We start from the raw sequence: 25,453 nt of genomic DNA on the forward strand, positions 1-25,453 counted from the left end.
ATTATAAACGAGTCAGACATAATCACAGTGAAAAGTTTAGCTTTTAGTGGATTCAGCTGACATTAAAGAAGACCTGACAACCCACTCTGACTCATTTATTCAAGAAAAATGTAAGACTGACCTCTACAATAACGTTATTTTCTGTTAATGTCAAATATGCCAGCTGGCTTTATTGAATAGAGCAAAAACCTTTGTAATGTTAGCTCTTTGGCAAACCTTGGTTGCATGTTTTTTTTTTTTACTTTTCTAAAATAATTCACTGAATGTCAAAATTTATTTTTGTTCGCTAAAGATTCAAGTTGGCACTTTTCCTTTCCACCCTTTATTATTGCAAAAAACTTATAGTTGGGTATCTGACTGGTATGAAAATTAATATTTCCAAACAAAGAGAATAAAGTCTTTTTTTCTGCATACATTTGCATTTTACGCTTTGAGATTTGGCCTCATCAGGAAATGGCCATCAACCCACAGCATTCTCCAACTTTTACAGGACCCCCCAACAACTAATAAATCATCCAGACCCTGAATAGAAAAAGCTTAACAGAAACTACACTAACACTTGGAAATTAGAAGAGTCTCTGAAATGTAAAACAAATAGATAATGAGGCAACCTACATTTAAAGAAAAGGATGTTTAAGTTTTTTTTTTTTTTATAGGTGTGTCAATTTATATTTGTATTGGCTGCATAGTTTGTTAAAAAAAAGTATTTATTCTATTATCTGTTATTAAGTATTCTTTTGTCCTTCATTTAGTTAAATATCAAACTAAACATAAAAAAATAAAAAACAGTATAGAGACAATAAAGACTTCCTGACATCACAGAAGAAGTTATCAAATAACCCACTAAGGAGTGTAAGTTTAAACTGAAGTGAGCTGTTAATGAACAATAGGTGTGATGGAAGCCAACCCCACAGGAGGCGGTGCTGACCTAGATAAACATTAACACACAGAGGGCCTCAAAAACCCCAAGTGGAGGCACAGAGGAGGTCAAAGGAAAAGCCAACATCTTCCCGGCTTTGGCAGGTACGAATGCACAGACTCCAGTCACCACAAACATCAAATATTTATATTCAATGGTCCTAAAAGTGACTAATATGTCGTCATTGTTTTGTCTTCCGTCATTTGTTTTTTTCCTTTCTGTTTTCAGATTCAAGTCTTCTTTTGCACGGCTGTTGAATTTCTTTATTTAGATGTTTGAGTTTATTGGTCAAGTTGTCTGTTCACACCAAAGTTCCATATGTTTACCACATGGAATATGCATATATATTCCACAACATTGCACTCTAAAATGCCGGGTCTACTGTGTTTTTGCAGGCACATGCAGGAAAGGTACACTCAAGAAATGATTCTGATAGAGTTAACAGAGAAGAAGGTCCAATGGTTTCTTTACCAGGATTCCCTCAAGGTAACCAGCCTTAAACAATCATTTCTAACAAAAGTTGAGCAACGTTTAGCTTTTATTTGTTAAGTTGTGGATAATAGTTTTAAAACCACTTGGCTCTACTTAGTCAAATCATAGAAGAAAAGGGATGTTTTTATGTAAGATAATGTATCATCATTGTCATAACCCTGCCTGCATGAAAAAACTTTATCAATTCATGTTGAAAAAATAGCGCTACACTTGAACTCATAAGTTTACTGCAAGAAACGTTGGTCATCTTATGTTATATTGCTTTTATATAGGTATATTGCTTTTAAATAAAATTACTTGTAATTAGATGTTTGCCAATCTTTGCCAACGTGCTAAAATGTTTTTTTTTTAATTTACATTCCATCACTGGTTTAAAACATCGTAGTTCCCACAGATTAATTCTGCTGAGTGCATAAATATGAGTGCACATCTTCCCGTTTTTAATGTAAAAAAATAACAAAAAAGTGTGTTTTTTTTTATAATTCTTCACTGCCATCGTGACAGTATTGTCCCAGCTCCTTAATTTAATCAACCCTCATTCTGAACCCTTGTAAAATTGTGAAGACGCTCAGCCTTTAGCTGCTCTGCAAAACACAAATACACATAAAAACTGTGCTAGTTTTCCTACAACGAACAATTGGTATTGGAAATAACAAAGCAATGCACAATTGTTCACTTTTTATGCAAATGAAAGCCAAGTGTTTGTGTAGAAAGATTGTTTTAATGATTGACCCATATCACCCTCAGACAGCCTTTCACCATGGAAGTCAAATGATCCATACGTTGCTGCAGGACTCCAAGGATTAAACCAAAACACCTGCTATTACAAGATATAGGTGTGTGTGTTTGTGTTCATGTATTCAAATCGTTTGCACGGTGAGGCAGTGTTCACAGCCCTTAATCTTTAAGGCGTTCCACACTCACCCTGGTCAGCGCAGGAGTTCTCCAGCAGAGGAAGCTTTTTTTGTAACGTCAGGCTGAGATAAGTGAATACAAAACTTTCCATCCAACTGTTTTTACCGGCTGAGCCAAACTAAACATGTCACTTTTATTTTTTATATCTTCATTTATATATTAGTTATCGTTATTATTGATTGGTTACTCAGCTTTTTGGTAATAATTGAGTTTGAGTGCTAAACATAAAAAAATGTTTCTCACTCTGCAATAATGCCCAGCACTTTCTCTAAATAATAATAAAAAAAAAACTGCCGACATCAACATCAATTCATGTGAACAGAAAATGTTGGGGGGAAAAAAGCTGCAAACCCACTGAAAAGCTGCAGTAAATGTGTGTTTGGCAGCTCCAAATGCAGAACTAACGAACACAGCCAGATGTGGAAAATGAAATGAATACATATATTTACAGACACAACCAAAAAAGCCCCTGACAGGCAGGATTTTGTTTAGAACAAAAGAAGAATTTTGAGTCACCAATACATAAACAACAAACATGCCGGAGCATGAAATAAAGTCGACCCTTGTGCGGTCCTGTTTACTGCCCTTGTCCTGCAGGTCAAAAATTGCCCACCTTACTAAAGCCCCAAAATAAATCAGATTAATTGAATTTTTATTCTAAAATATTTAGTACTTAGTGGGAAAAAAACCTGTTACTTTTGCATTCCTATCAGTGTAGCTAATTTTTCTGTCATATTTTTTGTCAAACAAGGCCAAAAGATAATCACCAGTGAACATTATTTCACTGTTTTTTAAACAAAAATCAACTGTCATACAATTTCCTTTTATACTGCAACATAAATATGTTATTACTTCTGAATTAATTATTGCAATGGGAAAAAAGAAAAAATGTTTTGTCAACAGTTTATTCTTATGAGTTTGATCCTTTGTGTAACAGTTTGATAGTACTTGTGTAAGAGTATAGTAGAGTTCATGTGATAAAGTGTGCTTTTTTTTGTGTGTATTTCTCAATTAGACAGCTTGTGTGGCCTTTGAACTTTTTTTCTAATGTTCTAATGCTTTTATAATTTGTGGGTCAAAATGACCCATAAGACAATCTCTGTACCCTAGTAGTGTATAGCCCACGTGGAAACATAAACATCAAGTATTACTTTTTCTGATGATGGAGTCCTTTTAGTCATAGTTGGAAAAGGATCGTTTCAGGAAGCTTTTCCACAAATAAACATGGTAGTGGGTCACTTTCTACCCACAAGGGTTGAAAAAGAATAGAAGATCAGCAAAATACAAGGAACAACAGCAGCATTATCCAGATGAAAGTGGAGATTAATAAAACAAAAAAAAACATTTTTAATGAATTTTTGTAATTGTCATAAATAAAACTACATTTTTTGCACTTTTGTTACTCATTTATTGTCTTTTTTAATTGAAATGAGCTTGAACAGAATGATCTCCTAAAACGTAGCATTGTGTTACAAAGGGAATGATTACACAAACAAACACGCAGGACCTGCATTCATTTGAAGCTACACAAAAGTGTGTTGCTGTTTTAAAAAAAACAAATTTCACAAGGCAGTTTATTTTATAGTTCTGGTGTCCATCAAGGTCGGAGCTTCAATCAAGGTCACGGCAGCAATGTTTAAATCTACCATGAAATATATCACTTCCCCATAAAGGTCAAATAAATTAGATTGGATTCCAAAATTTCCGTAATGCCGCAGCTTTTAATCAATTTTTAGGGATGCTCTGAGAGACTTATGAGTAACATCATCCATCCGTGCAGCTTTATCAGCACAAAGCCTTTACAGCCAGAGGCATGGCGAGCTTTTCCAAGACATCTTTACCTGCTCTCAGATGCAGCATGAGTGCTGGGTCTGAAAGCAGCAAAGGGGAAAGGAGCAGAACAAAAGGGTTAGGAAGAGATGTAGACAGATATGAAAGAAAAGATCAAAAATGAAAGAGAGAGCAGGAGAATGGGCAGAGAAGGGGGATCACAGGGTGAAGATGGAGCCGCAGATTGTCGTGGACAAAAGGCAATGAAGCAAGCGATGGTGCAGGAAAGTGAATTAGCTCCAGTGGATAAGAGCCTCTATGCTGTCTGCCAGTTTGGCTAATCCAACTCTCATCTGTTTAGGAAAGGCGGTGTGAGTATGTGCATGTGGGAGTGCCATTGTGGGGCAGCATACACACACGTATCGGTTCTGCTCTGCTCACATGTCAGTGCAGGAGCAGGAGTGCATGTGTGCGTTGATATGTTGTGCGTTCGCCTGCAGCACAGAGCTGCTTTCACAGCGATAAAATTGTTACATTACAAACAAGCCAACCCACAGCTTCTCTGGCTTTATTGGATTAGTTTGGGGAATTGTCTGTGTGGGATAATGACCTCCTATACTCTTTAGGATTTCATTTCTACCAGCTGCAAGAAAAAATAAAAATGTCTTTGTTTTTGGGAAGAAAAAAAAAAGATTTTTGTTTTTTTCTCACAGTTATTGAAGCAAATGCAAACAGGCCAGAATGGGGATAAAAATATTTTTTCTCTGTTTAAATGCTTTTATTTCATAAATTGTCACTGACAAAACCATCACTTCTCATTGTCCAAACTTAGGATCAGACTATTTACTGTATATGAGAACTAGACTGACATCTTGTTGCTAATCCGATGATTAGCAAGAGCAATAATGATTTTCTTCCTTTATTGCAAGTTATTCAGATCATTAAGTCATCATTCGGATGCCTCAATAAAAGTAGCCAATGTTCAGAACATTTGATTGACAGATTCTCCAGAGCCAACTTTCAAGTGGCAGAGGTGTTGACTTCCAACAAGCTCTGTCCTGATTGGCTATGAATCATATTCGGCCCCATCACTGCTTACTGATGTTGTCCGGCTCCAACATTGCAAAAACATGGCGCCTAATGTGTCTTAATTTCAGTGTAGCTGAAAGTAAGCCATTAAGACCATTTTTAAATCCAGAAAGAGTTTAAATTGAAATAATTTGTTTCTCTGGACTCAAATTACTTTTAGATGAACGTGAGACAAAGCTATCAAACTGCAGATACTTTTTTTAAGACTGCCTTTTTTATGTTGATTGAGTGTGAGTGTAAATGAGAAATATGTGTTTTTGTTGTGCTGCTGCCTCTTGGCCAGGACACTCTTGCAAAATAGATTTTTAATCTCAATGAGTTTTTTTTTCCTGGTTAAATAAAGGTTAAATAAAAAAAATTAAAAAGGAATGCCTCTTGTCATTCCTGTCCTTTCCAGGTCGTAAACGTATGCAGTATGGTCATCCCCGGGGGGTAAATTTCCAGCTTGTAAAATTCTTATCCTACATTTTTCTCACAATTATGGAAAACCTGCTGATTTGGAAGGAAGCTATTAAACGATCCGGTTGCAGTGGAGCATGTGAGGTGGGTCTGTGAGCACCCAACTTGGCCTGTACATTTTTAATGCAATAAGTTAAGCCAGCTGGCACTGTCATAAATATTCTGGAGTTATGGGCAGTCCTGCAAGTCTATCAGCGCTGTACTCATTCATTCATCACAACAACTCATCTGTAAATCCATCCCTGGCAAGACTCTGCTTTATCTGAGCTCACCAGTCCAAGTCTCCCCCAGCTCTTCTCCCTCGCTCCTCTCCATGAAGCACGTACCTCCTTTAGCTGTTAGTAACTCCACCATGCAGCTGCCAGAAACTTCAGTCAAAAATCTTAGAACTTCCTGGTTCCTCCAGAAGTCGTTCATTTGATCCAAATCTGAAACATCTTTGTTGTTTTTCTCTATGTTTGATCTTTGCAGCTCTTCACTTGAATCAACAAAACTTTTAGAATGCATTTTATAAAGATTTAAAAAAAATTAAGAATGTGAAATGACTGGTTGCAGCATAATGAGAGCATTAAAAGGATTAAACTCCTAACAAGCCTGGCTCATTTTTAATCTCCATGAATTTGGGGTCAGCAGATGTGGAAGATGCTTCATTATATAAATGGAACCAGTCAAAACGGTTTGGCTTTTTTAGGCATTTTTCATCCTGCTCAAAACAACGCATTAGAAGTCATTTTTCTTTTTTTAATAAAGCAGGATAATGCGTCATTTTTTATTCATGTTTACTTCCGATTCTGATTTTCCTCGTATGGTTTTCAGCTGTGATTGAATGTTATCTTAATTGAACGTCGTCAATCAAGGTTGCAATTTCCTGCATTGTCTTATTTTCCCCTAAATGTTGGCAATAAGATAAAACTTTGCTTTAATAATGTGTCTTTTTAGACAAAGTCAGAGATTTGTTTGAGAATCAGGGCTGCAGAAAATGCAGATGCAAGAAAGAATTCTAAATGATAAATTCATAAACTAATGATGCTCATTTAAGTATATTAATGAGCTTTATCCATTCTTAATTGTTAAAAAAATTAAAGTAATAACACATTTTAAGGGGGAAAGATAAAAGAACACACTAAAAAAAGAAAAGAGAAACAAAAAAACAGAAATTCTATTGTAAATATGAATTAAAGCTGAAAGCGGCGTTGTATGGTCCACAGGCACTACCCGCCGCCGCCCCTGCCCCAGCCCCTGCCCCTGTCCTTGCCCCTGCCCCTGCCCTTGGTACCCCACTTTGACTCGCCCTCACTGGCTAATCAGCTGCTACACGCCCGTCTCTCTCCTCTTCTGCACCTGTCACCCAGATCAGAGTTGCATGTGATAAAGTCATTAAAGTCTCCATAGAAACCATTTTATGCTTTAGTCGCCTGGTGGTGACGAACAGAACAATGTAAATTTTACATGTACATTTTTGGATTGACATGGCAATGGAACTTTTTCAATAACCACACCCACATGCCTAATATGGAGATCAAAGCCAAAATGTCAAAACCAAACCTAAAAAAAACACAAAAGAACACTAACTGACCATTGAAGGTTAAGAAAAATTAAACAAACCTGGGAATTGACATGAAATTTCATCTTTTAGTTCACACATTCAAAAAAATTAATCTCATTGGTCACTAAATATAAAAAATTGGATGTAGCACATTTCTTTGGATTGCTTTACCTCTTAACATTAGACAAGCGTCTTCATTAAAATGAGCTCCTTAATGACTATTTTTATTTTATTTTATAATGTATATTTGATTAAGTTAATGAGCTTTTTTTCACTGTGTGGCAGCTGCAGTGTTGACAGACAGATGATGATTAAAATAAATATAATCTGACACAGATCATACACACTCCATGACCCACATCTGACACATGTACTGCGTAATACATGTCCTAATACACATGTTTCATCCTCTGCTAGCACAGTCTGCCTCGTCAGAATTGTTGGTTTACTTTGGGGTCAGTCATTAGTGATATTGGTTCCCAGCAGCTGTTAATATGCATTTTTTTTAACAAGAGATGAATAGATGGATGTGTTTGTACATCTGGTTTATAAAATCATGAAAAAATTTAACACATTTAGGGTGTGATGCTTTTATGTACCATTACTTCTACACTTGATTTTTTTTCTAGGTTTTAGTACAGACAATTGGCTTTAGTAACCAAATTTTTTATTTTTTAATAACATCAGGTCTTTATAAATCCCTCGTGATGCCAGCTTTGTGGTTAGACAATAAAAAAACCCAAAACAGGTTTGCCTCTCCCGCTGGGCACAAACACATCTATTAGAGATCTGAATCATGGCTACTTCGGCATTTACAGCTTTAGATATACATTATGCATCAGATAGACATCGATTCATGGAGGCCTATTGCACATATGGATTTCTAGAAGATGGCTTTGCCACAGCTAACAGTCCCATCATGCCTTGCGCGTTGTAAACAAGCCACCATTTCTCCTGAGGAGGGTTAGGGTTAACTAAATAGAGTAACTAAAGAACATAAAGAGTAATTAAGAAGGTGCATTGATGATTGTTTTTTGTGCTTTCGAGGTCACCTTCCAAACTTTCGGTAATCCAGCAGAGGACGGAATTATTAGACCTACACAACAAGATCTGCAGTACTGAAGAATAATCTGATGGCATCGGGATCACTTTGGTGAAAGTGAATGCTCAAAAACACTTGTTTGAGTATATATACATTATATATTAAGCAGAGGTTACTGCACCCTGTTTGTTTTTCTATCTGCACGGTTATTTTAGTGGATTTGTATGTTTTGAAAGTTGGGTTTTGATTGTTAAAAAGTTAAGATGCTGGATTGTTGTTTTGATGCACGTTTCTCAGACCTTTAGCTCCAGGTAGACTACAGTAGAAATGTTTTCTACTTTTTGAAATTATAATTTTGTGATTGGTATTTGTCTATGAACAATAACACAAATAAAATTGCAGGCTCCATGGTTGTGTACTGGTTAGCGCTCTCGCCTCCCAACAAGAAGGGCCTGGTTCAAATCCTGACGAGGATGTATGGAGTTTGCATGTTCTCCTTGTGCAATTCTTTGGTTTTCCAGTTTCCTCCCACAGTGCAAAAATACAATTCATAGGTCCATTGGTGACTCTAAATTGCACCTGTGTGTGACCCCACAACAGACTGGTGACTTGTTCAGGGTGTACCCTGCCTTTGCCCAACAGTAGCTGGGATAGGCTCCAGCAAACCCATGACCCTGAAAGGGATTCAGTGAATTCTGAAGATGGATGGGTGTACAATTGCAGTATTTATCTTTTTAACAGGTAAATAAAAAAGCTCTAATAAACATCTAAAAATATCCCAAGGTTAGATGGCTACAAGTAAATGTGCAGACGACCTCCAGAGATCCTTAAGACCACTGTAGGTAGACCTTTAACCCTTGTGCTATCCTAGGGACTTTAACATTGGGAGATGGGTCATCTAGACCCACTAGACAGTTCTCTAAACCTTTTTTCTTCAATGATTTGTGATCTTCACTGGTGTCCATGGATTACGTGAAATCCTCTTCACCTTTTTCCACCTTTGTCATGGTAGGGAGAACACGTCAATGTAAGGATGGGGTCATCTGGACCCCATAGGATAGCACAAGGGATAATGGAGTGGCAACATAGAGGTGTCCAGTAGAAATATCCAATTGACATTTATCTAATGGACATCAGTGTCCGGTGGCCCGTGTTACATTTTTGCCAAAACATGTTTTCCCCGGTTAGAAGGTAACCGATTCCATAATTAGATGGTAAATGTCTAACGTAATCATCACATAAAGGCAATAAAAATTTAATTTTCCAGAAATGAAATGGCACAATGGAAATAGAAAGTCTACATCTGACTTGATGATTGGAAATACTTCCACATATTGTCATTTTTCTACTGGAGGTAAGGCTAATGTGGTCATTCTCCGGGGAAGTTAGAGCTCTATGGTAATTTCCTGTAGAAAAGCAGTTTCCACAGGCTGCAGCAGTTAGCAAGATAGATGGTCCAGAAGAGAGATGGTAAAACTACAATTCAGCATTTCTCCTTTTATCTATGCGAGCGGTAATATGGCATGATCAAGTGTGAAAGACATTCACTCGCACTCATTAACTCTCTGTGTGTGTGTCCTCTTCCCCTTCTCTCTGTCTGGCCATTATCTTGAGTAATGAGTGCGGTGTTTCCAGTCTGATCTAAAGGGACAAACCCAGCTGACAGAAATGACTGCCACAAAAGCCTCTAAAGTGCAGCAATGGCTGCACTTCCATCACTTTCTTGGAGCACGTTTACACTGGTGGGTTGGATTCTCACCAGGGTTTGTTTCTTGTTAGTAGGAAAAGTCACCTGAACTCTGGTGTGAAACTGAGTGGTAATCACATAAAAGTTTCAAGGAGAGAGGTGAAGCTTTGACACAATTTCAATAAGACAGACCTACTTCATTTCCAGGTTCGCTGGGTTGTTACATCACTCCATACATCATTATCAATCAGCCTTTCACTTTGAACCAATAGTTAAATAGCCCATCTTCTTCTCAGCCAATTAAAATCCCATCTTCCCGTTCACATTTATGAATGGTTCTCTCTGCATTCTAGACATTTCATTGGCCCTCTTCCACCCCGTTATGATGGAGTCTAGCTCATAGTTTGTCATGGTCTGGCCTCCAGCGTCTAGACAAAAGTTTGTTTCAAAGGAGCCAGCGCAGTGATATAGAAATTTGGGCTATGTCACTGGAACTTCTTTTTTAGGTGTGCTTTATCTCTGTCCATTATAATTGTTTAATCCACACCCAGCAGTCAATCAGAATCGAGTATTCACCCAGACCATGATATAATTTCTAATAATGAACACCTCATCGGTCATTAACTCTTACATACAAGTCAGAATGATTCCATCTGTGGTTCTTTTCTGGTCTAACTTTATGTTACACTACTTTATTATTATATAAACTTTATATAAACTTATTCATTTTCAATTACATAGTACTGACAAATGTTAAATAAAATCCATTAGTTTGAACCCAGTGTATTTTGCTGAATATTTTATCATTTGGATTGGTATTTTTGTGTGTTTGAACTTCTCAGTTTCTCTTTATTTGTTGGACTACCAGTATTTGGTTTTGCCAGGTTTTTTGTGCTTTTCTTGTCCACATATCTGCTTTGTTAAGTCCTGTTGATTCTAAAAAGCATTTCCTCTTTAATGAGCTCTTTGTGTTTCATGAGCTGGAGTTCCTGTTTGTGTCTCACACCTGAAGTACGACTGTCCTTTCAGTCACTGATTAGCAGTGACGTGCGGTGAGGTTAATGGCTGGTGAGGCACTGACGTCATCAGTCAGATTTACAAACATATGAACCATGAGTATAAATAACTGAGTAACTTATTCACCATTTGATTGACAACAGTTAACGTTTTGTTTAAAATATAATTTCAACATGTTTTTTTTCATATACAAACTGCAGCATAGAAAAAAGCACAAACGTTATTATCGTCTTACCTTTAGTTGTAAATAAAGTCCATACGCCGCTCCTTCTGAAGAAAATGACTTGCCGCTTGCTATCACTTCTTCTAGTATTTTTAGCGTCATAATCTCAGGGCTCACCGGCGCCCCCTAACATGAGGCACGAGAACTGCAACATGAGGCACGAGAATGTCTGGCCTCACCCAGCGGCTTTTTCGCCGTCGTTTAGCGCTCAGCACAAGAAACACGTCCCTCACATACAGTTATTTATAAAAACAAGCACTGTGCATCATATACATCTGCTAAATTATTTAAACTCAGCTCATATAGTACAAGTGATTGAACCGACATACAGAGAGACAGCAGTACCGTCTGACTGCATAGGTATTGCGCAATCCAAGGTGAGGCTCAGCGGGCTGGTGCCTCATCGCAGGTCACTTAGTATCTGAACGGCAAATGCGGGAATTCAGCGATTTTGAAAAGAAAAAACACCCAAAAATGGTACATTTAAATGGAAAATGACCGCAAAGCACAACTTACTGATTAAATATAATAATTGAATTTATTTTTTCTCTTTTCTTCCCATAATGACAGGTGAGGCTGTGCCTCACCTGCCTCTCCTGACTGCACGTCACTGCTGATTAGCTATCCTCCCTGAAGCCAGATTCTTGAAGTCTTTGTATCATCCAGTTTGTTTTCTGTTTAAAGGCCTGTTCACACCGGGACGAATTTCGCCGGCGATTTTCGCCGACGTTTAACGCCTCGTGACTAAACAAAGGGCACCAACGAGAGTGTGCACACCGACACGAAAAAACGCCAGGCGTTAAAGCGTCAAAAAAAAAAAAACGCCTCGGGTTCGTTTTTTTTTTTCGACGCGTCGCGTCGAAATCTACTCGACCAATGAGAACGGCGCTTTTGCTCACGTGTCTGGAGCTTCTGAAGTTACAGTAAAACACAACTTGGGGGCGCTCAAACACAAAACTGCCTTGCTGAGCACACATACCAGCGAAGAAGATAGACGCCAAGTAGCGTCTACACACAGCCGCGAAGCAATAATGACGGACATTCTAAAATATCCCCGAACCAAGCACCAGTTGGATCTACTGGTGCTTGAAATATTCATGTTTTCTTTGTTTGATTCTGACAAGCGTGTAAATACTTGCTCTCTTCTTCTGAGTGAAAAGCGACTTTCAGAAGCGTAAAGTTGCGCAGCGCCACCTTGTGTACAGGAGTATTTCTGTTTTACATTAAGCGCCATCTAATGTCAGGGAATGAAATTGCATGTTCACTCCACTCATCGTCAGCGAAAATCGCCTGGGTGTGAACACAAAAAACGTGGCGAAAAACGCTGGCGAATAACGCCTGGCGAATATTCGTCCCGGTGTGTACGGGCCTTTAGAGGTAAATTTAAAAGCACACCAGAAAGATCCAACAGAAATGTCCGAAACCTGATGATCAGTCAGGTGTTGTAAATGGCATTTGTGGTAAGAACAACTTTCTCTGAACATTGAAAACAGCCTGTGCTTCTTCTTTCTCCCACATTTGTCGTCATGTTTTTCTTCATATCTTGTCCATGTGGAGTCTTCTGCTTTGTCAACCTTTGTCCACCCAGTATTATGATCCAAAACCATTACAATCATCCCGACTCAATCAGGTTTTTTTTAAAACTGGTTTGACCAAGGACCAAGGAAAAAGGGGAGACATTTGGTACATAATTCATAACTTTAATGGGTTGGGGTCTAAATGTATTGTTTGTTTGTTTGTTTGTCCTCATCTTTTTGATTAATATTATTAAGAGTTTGTTGATGTTACATAACTCATTTTTAATCAAAGTGGAACTATAAAATAGATGGCCTGCCTTTTGAGTCAATGATAATGATCGGCCTGGTTGTTATTGTTAAAGAAGAACCCGACAAATTTGGGTGTAGGTCGATACTACATTACCTGAAAGAAACTGTTAGTCTGTTTGTTGCTACCACTTTATCCTGTAGTATACATACAGTGCGTGTTGGAATTATTATCTGGATATGAGACCTGGATTGAGTTTCTCTCACATTCCAAACGGGAGGTACCGGCCCCAAAAAGGCCAAAATGCCTTAGACTTCTATAGAGAAATAAACAGCTTTTATTCAGTCATTCCATGCATCAGAATGACCATTCTTGCTCTGATACCTTGTTTTTAAAGTGTTGTTGCTCATCCTTTTTTCCTTTTTGGTAGTTCAAGTTAGTCAGTTATAAACTGACCAATCGGATGCCTCAATAAAAGTGTTCTTGCGTTAAACATTCAAAACGTTTGATTGACTTTTGAGCGGGTTTGTTGGGAATGTGGACTTCCATAAAGCTGATTAGTGAGAGTGGTTGCCATAGAAATGTTGACTCAGACCGACTTGACCAAATTACAGACGATTTCGGCTTCCAACATGTCTGTACCACGAAATAATGGCGACTGAGCTGACTCAATTTGGCTGGAATGGATTCACATCATTTTCTATGGGCGACATCACACTTGCCCGCTCCAGTTCTCTTGTGCAGTCCATGGTTGGAATTTTCTCTAAAAAGGAGTCTTCACTTCATCTTGAAGTTGGAACACTTTGGTTTTGCTTTCTTTGTGCTTAACTCTGTGCTTTTTTTACGTAAAACATCCATTCTTGCTTAGGTGACGATAGAGGCCAGACTCTTTAAAGGAAGTTTGTGCCTCCATGTGTGTATTTGTGATCATTGTACCATTACCCTTCTATGTTGGTGTGTCCAACCCAACTCTCTTGGTTCTTCTCTGACTTCTGTTGAGCAACCTCCACTCCTTTATAACTTATTTTCTTCCCAGATCTGGCAGAAAGTGCTTATGTAGTATGAGAAAGTGGCACAGGGCGCAGTCCAGTGGTTATTAATCAGTAATTAGTGCTCTGCGATGTGTTGAGGATTAATTTGCTGATTTTTTTACTGCCCATCTGTTGTCCACACACACAGACACATGCACAGACACACAAGCCATATAAATGGTGAGAAAAGGAAAGCACACAAACGCACACACATCCCATCTATCTTTTGGTAATAGTCTTGTCTGATTCCACGGTGTGTTTTGCTGATCTGTGATCAGTCTAATCCAGCTGGACTCAGCATCCCCACGGCCGCGTAACAGAATCAGCCTAAACTCTTTTGCAGATGATAAGCGGTGTGTTGCCTGCAGACCCACGCCGCCTGGCTCTGACATCCTTGTTTCTCTGTGGGAGAAAAGGAGGAAGCAGGAGTTTCTGCCATGTCTCCACTTATGGCTGCTATCAGGAAATTGCCAGACAGAAATGTTCTAGACACAGCCCTCATCAGAGAACACATTAAATAAACATAGAAAGTCAGGAAATAATAAATGGAACATTTATTTTACATTTTATTTTTAATCAATCTAATATAAAGCATAATAAAGTTTCTTGTTAATTAAACTATGAAAGTCAAAACATGTTCATTGCGATTAGTGTCGTCAAAACAGTAGCAACTATAAATTTAAGGCTCTCTGGTGGAACAACAAAAACCTATTTTGATCAAATCCTTACCTTGCAAAGACAAAAATTACAACAAAGCAGCAATGATCATTTAAGCATTTAATTTGAGGAATTAAAAGATATTTTTTTAAAAAGTAAACAGCTACTTTAAAAGCAAAAATCAAACCTTGTTCCAAACTTTCATTTTAAAAACATTGGATCTTTAATCTTTTTTTCTTTTTGTTTTGTTTTACTTTGGATTGTTGGCTGTTCCAGCTCTCACACAACAATCTCGTACCATTGTGAATTTTTTATGAGCCAAACACAGAACAAAAAAAAATCTCCAAACTTCTCAGTTATCAAAGTTTTGGTTTTATTATTTATTTTGTTCAAACAAATTCAAGCTTGCATGTTGTCTAAAGTCATGTTAGATGTAAGGTTGTTTCCTCTTCAGGAGAAGTTGAATCATGACATTCGGTTCCTCAAGTGGCTAACACAGCTCAATCTTTCAGCACTCAAGATTCAGACACTTCTGGCAGCGTACTGACAGACTAAAGCAGTGCACTGCAGGAGCTACCTTTTCTTTCTCGACAGAGGAATAAAGCCTGTCATGTCACTGGTCAAGCACAGTGTTGAGCACCGATTGGCCAAAGACCTCAACACAATTCACCTGCAGATTCACAGCAGTTTCCCATAGAAGAACCCTCTTTCTTCCTCTGCCTGCCAGGCTACCTGCAGCTCTGTGTTCAACTTTCACTGAAAATGTCTGATTTAGCAGTAATAGCCTCAAAGATGACGAAGGTCTGATGTGGGACAAAACGGTGTCAAGAAATCACGTTTTTTGAAATTAGAGACATCCTATGAAAACGTTAGTTCATTAAAACATTTGGTGTTGTGGGCTGAGCTGCTCTCATGTCAACTCAAATAATGGTTACCATGGTTACCACTAAAGCTTCAGTCACAGCCATCCTTATGGGTGGATGCAGGGTGACGGCAGGTAAAGAAACAAGCAAACCTGAAGCAAACTTGCACAAACAAGGTTGTACACTACTAGGTGAGCCTGTAGAGCGGAGATTTTCATGCACATTTTTATCTACAGGCACGCAGCAAACGACAGGTTGTAACAAACACTTAACCCTTGTGTTATCACTTTAATGTTGGGAGTTGGGTCATCTAGACCCACTAGTCAGTGCGCTTTATCCACCTTTGTCCTGGTAAGGAGAACACGTCAAAGTAAGTGTGGGGTCATCTAAGACGGCACAAGGGTTAAACAACAGGTGAGACACAAATGTGTTGTCCAGTTTTTCCTTTTTCAACCCTACAAACCCTATACACAGTGCAAGGAGCACATTCGTGCCGCTCAAAGCAATGAATGCTCCTTAACAGTGTATCCTGACTGTTCAAAAATTAGGAAATTACACAATCAGAGTACAGTTTGTGTTGGCATCCTACAGGTACAATGGTACATTCCGTCTTTATGAAGTCACTTAAGGTGGTTGCGCCAACCTCAAGGGAACTACAAAACACATCTGCGCTCCCCTTAAGATGCCGCCGCTCGGACCGGGACAGCCCGATGACCAGCACCACCTCAACAGGTCATGTGACTGAGGCTTCATGTATCGTCCACTTGGTTCAAAACCAAAACAAGCATTGCTCTCCCAAATACCATCAATTGTTCAACTGCAAGCAGGAGAGATCTGTAGTTCAGAATCCAGTTTTTTTTAAGTAGTTTACTAAATAAAATCAACAAACAATCCTTTTGTTTATTTAGGTACTATATTCCTTTAAAATAAATTATTTCCTTCTTTGTCTTTTTCTAGTAGCACTGCTCTGCAGAAACAGAAGCTAAGATGGTTTGGGGATCTATACAAACACAGCATCAAGCAGCCAGAAGGCTTAGCTTGTATTTCTTGTTTTCCCCAAAAAAATCAGCAATATTTGAGCTAAAAATGTACTTTAGTGATTTTTTTTTTTATGTTTGACATACATGGGAAAAATCTGGAAAAAAATCAGCGATGAGCTCTTCCAACCATAAAAAAATGTCTCATTTTTTTGCTTTCAGGTAGAAGCTAAGTCTAGAAGTGGTTTGATGCATCAATGCATGTCAAGAAGTTAAATTATTTACATATTGCCAAACATTTCAATTTTCTAAAAAAATCTTTTCAACACACTTTCTTTAGCGTATATGCCAGAAATAGCCTGCAAAAAAGCTTATTATTTGAGAGATATGGGCTGCATTGAAAGGGTTTAGAATTCAGTGCTTCAGCAGTTAAAAGTTCAATTTAATAACCTAATTGATAAGTTAATACGTAGAATAATATAGACACATTTTTTCCAGAACAAGAAAATGCAGTCATAGATAATTGTCTCACTCAAAAACATCTAAACAGCGTCTTTACAGTTTTATTTTCATTCAAATCATGTATGATCCCCCCAACAAAGGGAGGCTACGTGAGGGCTTCTGCAGAGTTATGAAAGATGTGGGACAAAAAAAAGCAGTTTTAATGTTTAACTGGGTTCTATTATCATAATAACTGTCACTTTATCGGTGCTGGGGAGGAACTTGTCCTCACCTGAAGCTAAATCCTTCATCTATTGTCCTGCTGTCTGCCGAGCAGCACAAGCTGAAGTAATGTGGTGCAAACAAAGGGGGAAACTAGGAGCAGGGAATGTGGTGTCGAGTGGTGGAGGACATGCCTGGAAAAAGGAAAAAGTAAAAAAATCCAAGTAACAAGAAGAAAGTGGTGCTGTAAGGGAGGGAAAAAAAGATAGACTGGATAGTGAGGAGGAGGAAGAAAAATGTCAGGATTTAAGGAAAAGGCAGAAACGAGGAATGGAGGGAGGGAAGTGTGGAGATGTTTCAACAAAAGGTTTCATGTTGAGAAACACTCACTTTCTCCCATTCCCCCTCATTATCCCTCCACAGGACCCAGGGACGGGTGGCAGAAACGGGCAAGGAAAGAAATGACATTTTCATTTGTTCTCTTAAGAACTCCTTATTATCACCTTTCAGGAGAAACCTCCTCGTCCTCCATCCGTCTCTTCTGCTCTTTCTTTTTTTTTCTCGCACTCAACCACAATGGACTCGCTCACAAGTTTTTCTCTTTCCGTGTCTGCCGTACCTCTCTTCCTCGCCGTTTTCTTTCTTTTCAGTCTTTCTCCCACCCTCCCTGCTCTGCAGGATAATTACACGGCTGATTAATTATAAGGGAATCAGTAAGAGTGAAGACAGGTGTTGACATTTCAGCTTACATGGGAAAAAAATCAGCGCTGCTCTTACATGTACATGCGCAAACTAACAACAGACTTCCACTCCTGCATTCTCTTGTGAGATGGCTTTTGTCTCCCAATCAAGCTACCACCCCTCCTTTTGAAAGGCCAGTCCAAAGAGAAAGTACTAAAGTACAAATCCTCATGTCAGTCAGTTTCTACTGACTTCCACAGAATCGTCTATGCAGCTCATGTAAACATACTTAGCCCACTTCCACTGGCGGTTTTAGTGTTATTGACTGGAACAGGGTTTTTTTTTTTGTTGTAAACCTCAGTCATTACATAAGAAGTATTATTGTGGGTTTAATTTTGAGTGACAGCTGCATTACGGTCAACCAGCTATTTTGTCGTGGACCACATCCCACTTTGAAGCTGTGAATCAGCTCAATCGGATTTTTTCCACAGATATTGTGAATGCTGCTAAAGACCCACTCTGTTGGTGTTTCAACATGTTTATGTTGCCCTTTTCTGATGTTGGAGGACATATTTATAGAAAATTAAACATAAAATTGCATTTCTGTGTATTCCTTTATTCAAAACATTGTGAATCAGGAGCAGACGGGAAAAGAAATCCTGCTGAGTGGGCCACAAGCTCCCTGCTCTGCTCCACTTTTAGACGACTAGATCCATGAACGTCTTCATCTTCCTCTTCTGGCATCTGGATAACTGTTTGCCATTTTTGTTGCACCAGTAATGTTTGGTTTGGGGTGTTAGAGGCTGTAAGCTAGTGGAAGAAACCAGAGTTCTCAGTGACAGTTATGGGAAAGGGGGCAGAGTTTTTTAATGAACTATTGATACTCTGCAGACACAGATTTATTTATTTCAGCTAAAAAGAGTGTAGTAGTAATTGAAAGACCACTGAGAATGCTTTTAAAAATATGATTGGAGCAGGACTTTAACTCATTTTACGTGGAAAATTATCATTTTCCATCAGAATGTGGTGCTCTGTGCTTGTATAATGTTATATTATCCTTGGGATAGTCGTTAGCATGTGATAGATTTGTTTCTTGGGGAAGCAAATCACCTGAAAAAGGTAAAACAGCCACTTTTTTAGAGGCCATATTGCCAAAAAGAAAAAAGAATAAAACCAGGAAACAAAAAACAGAAACATAAAAAGGAAACCTAACCTTTACAATGAGACATTATCCGACCATTAAATCAATCATTCTGATTTGAGTTTTTTCCCCCATAAATCCCCTCACTCTCATTGGTTTATTTTCCTCCTTAAATACTGAGGGCTTTCAGTACAAAACAGTAAAGTGCCAAATAGTGACTCTTCATCAAATGTCAGTTTTAAAGCTGTATTTAACACAAAAACATGTTTTTGTGACATTCACTTTTTAGCTGACACTGCTTCTTTTTATTTTAATCTTTATTTGTGAGTTGGGTTTAGGGTTGAAAACCCCCTGAGACAGAATAAAACTTAAGTAAAAATAAAAAGATGCAGGAAGGAAGGAAGCAGTTCTCTTTTTTGCAAAGAAACAAATTTTCATGTTTGCAAACATGCAAATGAAAGATTTAGAGAATCTGTCTCACATGCCAATAAAAAAGAAGCAAACCGTGCATTAATTCAAGCTTTTCCTTGTTTACCGTTTTGCATATTTGCTGGTATTTTGCAGGTTAACAGTGGACCAGAAGCCAAAACAGACTGAAGATTTTCTAAGGCGAAGTTTAGCCGGTTCCTTTCTCTGAACATTAAGTCTGACTCCATGCAGTTCACTGCTCTTTTCATGAATATCCATTTATCAGATCTTAGCCAGTTGGCTGGGTTGTGATGAGCTCTGCTCCATTTGCCAAGGCAGTCATCAAAACCGGTGCTTAATGATCATACAGCAGGACCGCTCTAGGAGAATCAGTCTGTATAATAAATAGAAATTTGTCAAAATGTTGGAAAATGTCTCTATTTTTATATTCTGTCATTTATTGAATACAAGAATGACTGTGTTTTTATTGTGCTTTACTTTGCTTTTTATTGATTGGCAATTTACATTTTACAGAAAGTTTTCAGTCTGAATCATACCTTTTTGACATTAAAGTCTGTTTACAAAGTTTTAAAGTAAATGTTGAAGCAACATAAAATGAGTCAGACAATATTTTTGGCACATCTTATGTTTATTGGTGGCAGCACATGTTTTAGTGTGTATGTCCAGCTGTTTTAAGTGTATGTATTTGTGTGCGCACACACATCTCTGATGTGATTTGATCAGACACCAATATGAGCAAATCTCATCATCATCAAAATGCTTTACCTCTAATCAGGTTACCAAGCAACCAGGCAGCCAATCGCGGCTCCTAATGGCATTAAGTGCAGCTGGGATTGGATTGGGATCTTATTTCAACTTCCTAAAGGCTGCCAGCGTTTTAATCAATAAACACAACAGCAGTGATGTCACAGTCCGTTAAAACAGTGAGGCGGGGATGTCACAGATCGTTAGGACTGTAAAAGTGGGGTGTTTGGATGTACACCGTGTTGTCCGGGAAACTTCATTTAATTCTTCGGTAAAACCTATGATCCAATGGAAATAAAACATAAAAATATATTTGTACATAATCTTTATAAAAGGCAGAAAAGTGCATTTTTGTTGGAGTGGTATGAAATAACCAACCTTTATCTTTTTGATTTTGTCACTATGCTGCCATTTAGTTTCTCAAAAAAGTCAATTTTACTTTTGTTGCTTAAAAAACCCCAATCAAATACATATTTATGTCCTATTTTTGCCTTAACTTTGTTTGAGCTGTTGGTATGTTTTTTTTATCCAATCATATTTGAGCTAATTCGTGTCGTCAGGGTCTGTGGAATGCAAGGTTAACAGCAGGCCCGGTGCATGATGGGAGTTTAGGATGTGTTGCATTCTTGAGCATGTGTCAAGATTTTACTGCTGGTGCTTTTGTTAGTTTGATTTGTTCAGCTTTTAGAGTTGTGTTACAGAATTGTTGTTATTGTATTGTGAGGAAGGACTTTACATAGAAGAAATGGGGTTTTGTGAGAAATCTGTAGGCATAGTTATATGTTTATGATAAGGATTTTAAATTATAAGGATGTAAAGACCCTTTACTTGTTTCGCCAAAATAAAGAAAAACAAAATCTTTTCCTTTTCAATTTTTACAACAATGCAAACTTAGACTAGGCCCAAACATCTGAATCTTAAGCAATATCTCAGAAACAGTTTATAGAAATCTGCACAGTATTATAAACGATTGTGGATTGAATATCCTCTGTATAATCTGAATTCCTCCAGAATTTTGTGAAATCTTTCTGTTTAGTAATGTATAAGTTTACTTCCTGTTTTATTTTCCATGCCTCTTGTGCAATTCATCCTTTTTTACTTTTTGTCTGTGATGTCAGTTTCTGCTAATTGCCCCAGCTGCTGCTACCACTTAGCAAACGTGCCCCTCCGCAGGTTCACCTGGGTTCATATTTGGTCTTGCCCTCCCTTAGGGTTATTTTTCAATCACTTATAGTTCAGAGTAAGATTTTTCCATCTAAAAGGCTGTTTTGTTTGGGTTTTCTTCTACTTCCTTTAGGTGAAGCCAAAGCTTCAGCTCAACACCATCCATACAACTGGACGCTCCAGGTAACAGAATTGTTTTTAATGTGGAAAACCCTCAAATATGAGTCCCAATCTGTGCAAAAACCTGAAGAAAGAAGATGCATGGAGACATTTCTGCAGAATCATATTCAACTCTGTAAGTTGTGCTTTTTTTAAATTAAAAGTCAACATTATAAATTACAGATTTAACCCAGGCCTAAATTTGTGTGTAAAAAGGCATAACTGATTGCCTGACTGTCTTAAATTACGACTTAAGGGTTAAAAAAAAGTTTTTGACTCTCTGCACTTTTAAACAACCCCTGGTGAAAAGAGGCTGCCTTATCACCTCCACTTACTTAACCTGTGATATAAAGTTAAAACAAAGCATTGTGGACATTTTAATCCATTTATCCTGACCAATGCTGTTGCAGTCACTCCATTCCGTGTTTCATTCTCTCCAATTGTCTCAATTTAAAGGCCCGGCCACGCTCCTGTCTCTCTCCTGCTCTGTCTATCGCCTGCTTTATCCCCGGTCTCTTCTGCCTCCGATCGATGGCAGGGGCGAAAAAGCTAATGACCCTTCTCAACAACCAATTCACTCAGCTCTGCCACACTCAGTACCTGTCGAAAACCATGAGGAAGGGAGACGAGAGAAGAGGAGGCTGGTTTATTTATCTAAAAAGCTTTTATCTTTGGTGCATGGGTAGAAAAATTGGAGAAATAAAAGGAACACACATGAAACTCTGGTTCAAGACAAATCTATAGAAGTGCAGAGCAACAAGCTCCCATTACATCATTATACTTGACAAAAAATGGGCTTTCGCAGCATTTAGTGGGAGGGATATCATTTTTTTATCGTACACCATATTGCAGGCCTTAGGTCTTAGTTGGTACAGGTCATAAAGAGTGGAGGCCGCATCTTAAGGGGAGCGCAGATGTGTCCAGTAGCTTCTGTGAGGCTCGAGGGACCACCTTTAGGAGTGTTTCATTAAGATGGAATGTGCCATTGTCATGTGTGTGGTAAGTGTATAATAGACTATTTGTAAGGATGATGCGAGTTGCACACACTTATGACCTACAGGTGATGCTGCCTGGCGTTGCAAGTTGTTTGTAAGACTGCCGCATGCATGGGGTGTGCATGTGATGCGTAAGTGACTTTTGGACGCACATCACTCTGTCTAATTTCCTCCTTTCTCACAGCGAGGCTGCGCATAAGGAGGCTGTTTTTATCAGATGAAGAGCACTAACGGCCTTGAAGGGGCTGGAAAAATTGAAAAATGTGTGCAACACGCTTAAATCTCACCTACTTCATCCTTACTTACCCATGTGTGTTTGCTACGACCTGTCCCCTGCAGCATGACTGAAGAAAAATATAAAACTAATGTGCATGAACATTTTCACTGTACGGGCTAAAAGAGCGGTCTACGATCTTGATGGACAACCTGCGTACAGGTTTGCCCATTTTTCAGTCACAGACACCCACATCCACTCGTTAGGGCAGATGTGATTAGGACTAATTGGCACTGATAATGCCATATTATAACAGTTTTATGAAAAAACAAATGGCCGTCATTTTCAAAAACATTTGCCGTTCTCTCCATGCGTCCTGGATTTATTCTGTCATTGTTGCAAAAGAAATCTAGTTTTTATTCATCTATTTGTATTATTTTGGCATTAAAAAAGTGATCCATCATGACTTTTAAGGTTTTTGTCAACCTGATCAGTTCGGCAGATACAATTTCCTTCTAATTTTATCAGGCAGGACTAAAAGAATGAATAAAAGATACAAATGTGCATAAAAAACACTTTTGGGGTTGCATTTCAAAAATGATTTTGGACATCTCTGGCAAGCTGATTCGCTGTCAAAAGCGAAACAATAAGGTGCTTTTGCAATCTGCGCTTGATTTATGACATTTGATCTCTTTTTCAGTTGATTGCCAATCTTTGCACTCCTGATTGAAATTAGTTCTGCTTTGAGAAAAATGAAATTGGAATCTGAAGGTCAATTTGGGATGTTTTTTTTAATTTTCTGATTGTTAAATGATTCTATTTAAGTCACAACAGCGCTGAAGACTGTTTAGTTTTTGAGTTTTGGTTAAAGACATGTGGTTTCTGGCTGTTCTGTAAACCAAATTTCCTTCATTCATCTCTTCCTCCTTTTCCTCTTCCTTCTTCTCATTCCTGAAGTTCAGCTTCAGGGACCATCACATCTAGATTCATTTTTGCCTCGAGAGGATTTTATTTTTTTGCATTGTTGTGTGTGTGTTTTCCCATTTGTTTGCATGCTGTGCTAAATTATTATAAATCACTGTTATTAAAAATTGTCATAAACACAATCCCCGTGGCAAAAACACTCTGACATGCATTTACCTCTTCTGTTCTTCAGGCAAAGACACCAAGACCACAGAGATACTTAAATCTCTGGTGTCAGCACACACAGATATGGCGACACACTGAGAGGCGCACGGGCTTCAGGAGAAGTAATGGGACAAGCATGCATCTCCTCTGGCAAGAACAAACTCCCTGACTGCTTTCATTTGCTTTATTTTCAAGCTCCTTTCTGAAATGCTGAAAGAATTTTTTGTAAATCAAATCATGCTACAAGGGTTGGCCTGTTACATTCTTTGTTTCTCCTTTAATCCAACATTAAATGCAACAACTTCATAAATGTCTGTTCTAGGGTCCCATTTCAATGGCTAATAAATGCATTTATTAACCAAAAAATATGTCATTTTAGAATGCACTATCATGCCGCTTCAAAGCTATCATACATCTTGTGAACTTTTGCATCAGCGTAAAGTCCAACAATCATATTTATTGATGACCTGTCCTTTTGGGATCCTCCCAATGCCTCCTTACTGACCATGTTAACCAGTTTCACCTGCTGACACTGGCCATATGGTTGCTGTAGTAGTAGTAGTCTTTTTTATTTTGGACAAGTGAAAACAAGTGTAAAATAATAAAATAAGACAAAAATGAGACAAAACTTATAAAAAACAACAACAACAACAAAAAAGGCAAATAAATTATATAAAACAAAACAAGACAAAATTATATAAACACAAGTTCAAAAGGGAGTGAGAAGAAGAAAAATCTTTTAAACTCTTACCCCTTTACCTCAAATCCTTACTTTCCCAACTAAACCCAGTACTCCCACCATCAAAGTCCAGTGCCCTACCCAAGTGTATATCTAAATATTTACATGCAATTTCATTTCCAAACATGCAAATGAATAACAAAACGTATTGTCAAAGTATGCAGATTTATAAATGCTGACATTCTGTATTTTTTTGTATTTGTACATATTTATGCATGATCATATTTCTGTATCTATATTTAAATTCTTTTATGTTTGGACATTGTTTCAAGCATTTACTGGTTCTGTTCCACAACTTCACTCCACAAATTTTATTTGTACGTGCTTTATGTATGACAAATTTATCTTTTTCCCTAAAATTGTATTGTTCTTCTTTTTTAATAAATAACCTTTGGATATTTGTCTGTAATAAATTGTTTTCGGCTTTGAATATTATTTGAGCGGTACAATACTCTACTAGATCGTAAAATTTGAGTTATGGTTGCTGTCTGTTGATTGGTACACTGTTGAGAGGTTGAACAGTCATTGTCAGTAATTAATCCAAAAAGTCTTGATTTAATATTGATTTAATTCTATATGCCAGTCCAACATAGTCTGATTTAAGTGTGCTGGGCAGAACTTTACGATTATTATTAACGGGTACGTCACCAGAATCCAGGGCACTGATTGGCCGGAAAGCCACATCAGAAGATGGACCTTATTTGGAAACAGAAGCTGCAGATATTTCCCCTTCTGTGGTTCCTGTTGACTCTAAGAACACTGGACCCCTCATCCCTGGCATTCCAAACAGGAAGTACTAGCAGAGTCCACAAAGCCAAAATCCCATAGTCTTCTACAGAGAAATACCATCTTTTTTTAGAATTTTCCTGGCCAATCCTATTTTTTGTCTTTAGTATTTTCTTTGGTGCATGTTATTCAAGTAATAAACTGACTAATCAGATGGCT

At 38.0% G+C, this 25,453-nt stretch overlaps 1 long non-coding RNA gene across 1 annotated transcript; it reads left to right on the plus strand.

The window, feature by feature from the left end:
* Positions 1-509: 509 nt before the first annotated feature.
* LOC110017743 lies at positions 510-24,682 on the plus strand. The gene is made up of 4 exons (XR_002293240.2): positions 510-1,023; positions 1,315-1,405; positions 21,407-21,568; positions 23,798-24,682. It is a non-coding gene; the product is annotated as an uncharacterized LOC110017743 (long non-coding RNA).
* Positions 24,683-25,453: the final 771 nt, after the last annotated feature.

Source organism: Oryzias latipes, chromosome 24 (assembly GCF_002234675.1).
Source record: "Oryzias latipes chromosome 24, ASM223467v1".
Taxonomy (NCBI): domain Eukaryota; kingdom Metazoa; phylum Chordata; class Actinopteri; order Beloniformes; family Adrianichthyidae; genus Oryzias; species Oryzias latipes.